The following is a 6,000-nucleotide window of genomic DNA, read 5'->3' on the forward strand; positions in this document are numbered from 1 at the left end:
ATGTTACAGTTTTGGCTGTAATCTTTGTGATTATATATAAAAATATATAAATAATATTCTCTCCTATAGTGACCTACCAGATAGTGTCAGCAGAGTCCTGGATTTCTGGGGTACTGTCTCAACTTGTCCTTTTCTGATGAAAGCAGGGGTTTAGCCATGTTGTGTAAAATTCAGTGTTACAACCAGAACATGGGATATGAGCCTTCTGAACTTACATTTTAATACAACAACAAATGGATCTGTTGACAGAATTAGTTATCTCCTACATGTTTTTTTTTTCAGGTGTAATGAGGAAGGTTTAAGAAGTTCAATGAGGAACATTTTTTTAATTCTTGTCTCTTTTAGAGTATTATTGCACACGAGCTGAACCAAAGTACAGAGGACTTTACATGTACTGAAAAATATGTACCCAGCTGCATTGCTGTTGTGGATCACTGAACTATGACCAGCCTAAACTATCTCCTGGATTTTTTCTTGTCCCTTTACTCCCAGGCTACACATTTTGGACCCATATTTCTGCTGGCATTGTAAATCTACCCTAGTGAAGAATTTGGCCTTTACCACTGCAGAGAAACAAATAAAATCTCAGTATTGGTTTGTGTTTGGGTTGTTGCTAGTGGGGTTTTGTAGGTTTGGGTGTTTTTTAACTCTCTCTTCTTTTTGCTCCAGTGGTTCATTTATGAAAAAAGATGATGAGATTCAGGCTTCTGATGGTATTTCCATTACCCAGGAATTGAAGTACTCTGAGCAGGCTAAGACTTGCATAAAGATAAACACATGTACCCAAAGTGAACACAAATGCTTTCAATACAGAAAAACATTATAACTTGTGTCCTGTGCTACTTACCCAGCAGACCTTCTGCTGTGGATTTATGGCTGTTGTCACAGTACTTCTCTGTTTTTTCTCAGAAGAAAGCTTTTTCATAACTAAATTAATTACATTCAGAGAGAGTGTTAAAGTAAAAATACTGTCCATACGAATACACACGTATATACCTGCATATACCTGTAATTAGCAGTCCAGCAGATTAGATCATCTGATGATAATTATTTTGTTTTGAGTCTGGATCTTCAGGGTAGATACTGGACTCCAAATACCGTAATTAGTTTCTGAAAGGACACCAGTTTTTGAGCAGTTCACTGTCATTTTCTCGAATGTGCTTCCTGAGAGTCAAATGAAGATCTTGCATTCCAAATAAATCCAAAGCCATGTGTCAGGTGCCAAATATATTAAAAAAAAAATAAGGGGTTTTCATGCACCAGTCTTTGAGAGTAATCTGCTTATACAGTTTCTTGACTCCTATAAGCTCAATATTTTCCAACACTTGTGTAGTTTTAGTCTATTTATGAAATTTTAGCTATGTGTTATTCGAGACTTTAGAAGTAGTTTGACATGTTTGTAACCAGAACATGGGCCAAAATGAGTAATGTTTTGTCATCAGTGAATTTCTGCTGCTTCAGAAAAAGTGAACTTACCTTCATAACCAGCAGTGATCTCACATCTTACATCTTCAGAGGAAACTTGGTCTCATTGCTAGAAAAGCAATGCATTTTCTATTTGCTCTATAAGCAGAATTTCAGTTGCCCTGGCTTTCTCTTTTGCTGCATAATAAATAAGGAGTTTTATTTTTCCTATTCATAAATAAGAAATCTCATTTGGTGTAGAGACTCTTCAAATGCTTTACTAACACTTCATTGTCTGCCTCAGTAACAAATATGCTGCCTATCCAGAAACACTGTGGCTTCCATTAGACCATTCTATTCATTTGATTCAAGTGGACAATAAAACATGCTGAATGACAGCGTGTCACTGATGACTATAGAGCTTTAAAGAAAACCCATTCTGACTCCTGCCTTTTCATCAGTTTTCCTGTATCTGAGTGTACCTCCCTCACTGTATTTTAATGGAGGCATGGCCTTGTTGATATATTTCTGTTAATTTTTAGTGATTAGCCCAGTGTAAAGCCTTGGTGGATAAAACTGATTACATGATTTTTTCCAAAGGGGAAAGTGAGTACCAAGATGTCAAAGATTAGTAAGCACCCTGCTGTTGGGAAATGTTGGTTAATTTTATTTTTGGTAAATTATTCTGCAGTGCTTGAAAAACATTGGAAAACTGGGTGAGGACCTTTAACAAAAGTATGCATATACCCATTTGCTCTGGGCATGGATGGAAGAGGTGGCTGAGAATCAATACAAAAAATGGCTCATGACTCATTAGGGGTATGAATTGGTAGAATATCTGGTATGGTAACAAAAGACATTTATTTCACTCAGGTTGGAGTTTACCCTGTTGCAGAAGCCTGATACAAAGTCAGCACTATGTATATTCGGATTGGCTTACACTGTTCGCAGGTCTCATGTGCTACTCAGGGATGAGGTGTTTGCATTTACAGTTACAGTTATAGTAACCTTTTTTTTTTAAAGTCCTCCTAGTCAGGCAGAAGTGTCTATGACTGTGATTCTTCTCGCTAATAACTAGATGTGACACTTCAACTTCTGCCTGACATGCTTCTGGTTTTATGGAGCCCATCAGAAGTCCTTTATCCTAAGGTATCAACTGGACCTTCGGCTATTTGATATCAATATATGATTTTCAAGGTAACCCAGGAAATACTTATTTCTTTCTGAAACGCAAGTAGGTGTCTGGGATTTTTTTTTTTTTTTTCCCATTTGTTATATTTTTCTTCTATGGGGAAGGAACATTCCTCCTGGTTTTGAATACTTATATTTTGTTGCTTAATTAGACAGTGTCTAGAGGCCGTAGCTTGGATGCAATGACCTTCTTTCAAGAACTGGTATTTGAGAACTTGGTCACAAGCAGTCAGCTATGAGGGTATCCATGAGTGTGTTTAAGATGGAAGACCTAATACAGCATTATTACAGAAACAGTGCTTCAGCAAGCACGCAGTAAGTGATGTCCTACCTTGTGTGCAGCCATGCAGACCCCAGCCTTTACCCTGTGGTGGTAAGATCTATGGAACAGCAACTGCTTTGGGAAAGGCAGCATCTTTTCATTACATTTGAGTGCAAGATGTAGCATAATTGTGACATCTAGAAGCCACTGCTACATTTCTAGGACCAGACTGTGAATCTATGTGGTAATAAACCTTTCCTCACCCAAAGGACCTCTATGAAACAGGTGCTTTCAATATGGACCACAATAAACAATAATGACAGGAATAATAATAACAATGCATTTCTGTGGCTGCATTCCTTTTCCATTTGATGGTAGAGATTCAGTTACTATAAGATGGATACGGTATAAAATGTAGATGTATTTGGAAGTAGCAATAATGGCAGCACACATGAGGTAACTAAATGATCTTGGAAAGTAATGATACTGTATGCCCAGGGTATTAGATCTCTCCACCTCTTTAAATGATATACTATTTACAACACCTCTTGACTGAGTAGGGATTTATTTACATTGCTTCATCTCTAACTGAGTGTTAAATATGACGTCATGCAGTACTGTTCCATCTCTGGGTGAAGGTACAAGTGGAAAGACATACAGAACTTTCTGCTGTGACATTCTCATCTACAGATACATATGCATTGATAAATAACCTTTCGTAATACCCACAATTTTCTGTCGGTCTAATTTTCATTGTGCCTGCTGCCTGAAACATGGTAAGACTTATTCATAAATTCACACTCCAGTGGTTTGATAAATATATAACAGTCTTTAAAGGAGTTTCTTGGTAGAGCGTATGTTATTCATCAGGTCGCAGTTTTCCTTGGTTTTGGTCCTAAGGTTTATTGGTTTTTGGTCGTGGGTTTTGTTTGGGTTTTTTTTTATTTGACATTTTTGGCTAACTTCTCTGATCCTCTTCAACCCAATAGCCACAAGGAAAAATAGCACTTGGAACAACTAAAACTAAATATGGCATGATGAAAAATATGTTTATGTACCTTTATTATATTATCTCTTATTCTCTATCTGACAAATAGGAGGTGAGAATATTGTAAAGTGATATTCTATAGCAGGCACAATGCTTATCAGTTATTTTCCTTTGACCTTCTGCCTTAGAAAATTAATTCACTTGAGCTGTTCATGCACTAGAACATTAGGAAAAAAATAATGTTAGCACTAGTGAATATAATCTCTGCAGGAAAGCTGGGCAATTATTCAATGGTCTAATCTTATCTCTTGTTTCATTTTTATATGGCAAGTCTACATTTAAAGTATTAGATATACTGTGCTTCTGCTCAGTACCATCAAACCATAGTAAATAAATGCTGCTAAGTGCCACCATGAGTGAAGGAGCTTATAATGAGAAGTGTGAGTAGACATGTGCGCCATTCATCATTCTGTTCAGTCCGATATTGGGGCTCTTTTTATCAGCACTATTCGTGGCGGTGTCATCACCTCTGGTATAAATCTTCTGTCAATGTCTGTCGTCCCCGTGCCCTATTAAACTCATGCTCTCACATAATCACTGAATGACCTTTGGATGTCTTTCATTAACCTCTGACCTGAACCCCACTGGCTTCTTGTTGGTAGGTAAATCTATAACATGACATTTGCTTATGACTCAACCTTTATCCTTGCTTAATAGTCGTGCCTTTCAGTTTTTTTGTTCTGGAGTAAAAAGATAGTTGCAATCTTAAGCCACAGCTTGGATTTCAAAGGTTGGAACACAATATTCACTTAAGTGTCTCTTAATAGACTTTCTAATATTTTCCACTGCTGCTTGCTGAATCTTATCAATTGTAAATTGATGCAGGATGTTAGACTCACAAATAATATTTTTGTTTCTGATGGAAGTTTTATTTTCTCTCAGATTTTTTCTTCTTGCTGTGTTCCCATAATCAGGGACAGGGGACTGGTTAATTCAAATTCAGTTATGAAACTGTGCCTAAAATTTTTGGTGCTGGAGATGAGGGTAGCTATCTCACAGTAATAATAATAAAAATAATGCAAGATTTTGTTCTCATGAGGATCAAGTGGGCTTGAAAGTAGCTAGTCCGGTGCTCCATGCTGTTGATGTCTTACTGCAAAGCCTTGGTAAATTGCTTGCTTTTTCTATGATTCCTTTACCTCACTTGTAAAATGGGCCATGGTAAAACTATACTCTGCAGAATAAAACATGAAAAATGGCTTCTATTTACTTCTTGTGTTCTTGGGAACCAGGCTGATGCTCTTATTAACCCTGCTCAGCTAAGTGTGTGTACAGAGTTGAAAGCATAGTGAATTATATTTCTCCTCTTTCAGCCCTGCCTCCCCCCTGTGAATGTACCTAATTACCATTAACTGTAATTAGTAGCAATTAACTAACATTCTTAGCAGTTGTATTCCTGAAAACCCATTGATGAAAGGGGCTAACAGCAGCAAACAGGAAAGTAAGTAGTTAGGATTTATGTGGGCATCGGAAGTGGGGGGTTCATGGAAAATTGCAGGTCTGGGTGGTGCTTCCCTGTTGAGGGATTGGAGGAATGGGCTCAGTCTCTACAAGGAGGTGAGAGAAAATGGGTATGGCAGTGGATGAAATTGGGGAGCATTAAAGGCATGCATTGACTGTGATGGAGTTTGTGAGGAGAGAATGGGGCAGATAGGTTTGATGGGGGGTCTATCTGCAAGGTGCTGTGGTTCTCATTCAGTGTTTTGAGTGACCACAGAAATGAGCACGGGGCTTCCTACAGGAAAATTAATGTACAAATCTGACTAAAAGTACATGGCATGGCTTTTGCATTTTCTACTATGCTGTAAACCATTCTGAAGCAATGTTAAAATAAGAAAAGACTGGATGACGTTCTCTTCTCAACTTTATAGATACCTTTAATAAGGGTATTTTAGCAGACTTGTGTTCTTATAAAAATTTCAACTAACTTATATAATGGGTACAGTGTTTCCTGAGCCATATAATGCACACACACCTGTTATATCCATGTCTTGATGATTTTGCTATGTAGAAAGCTGAGGCATAATGCCAGCAGTTAGTTCCTGAGTTTTTCTCTCTCAGTTTCTTTCTAGTGTCTTTAGGAATGGCAAGTAGG

The sequence above is a fragment of the Pezoporus wallicus genome, unplaced genomic scaffold, assembly GCF_028554395.1.
Source record: "Pezoporus wallicus isolate ANWC-B61680 ecotype Strahan unplaced genomic scaffold, APGP_CSIRO_Pwel_v1 contig_5261, whole genome shotgun sequence".
In the NCBI taxonomy this organism is placed as follows: Eukaryota; Metazoa; Chordata; class Aves; order Psittaciformes; family Psittacidae; genus Pezoporus; species Pezoporus wallicus.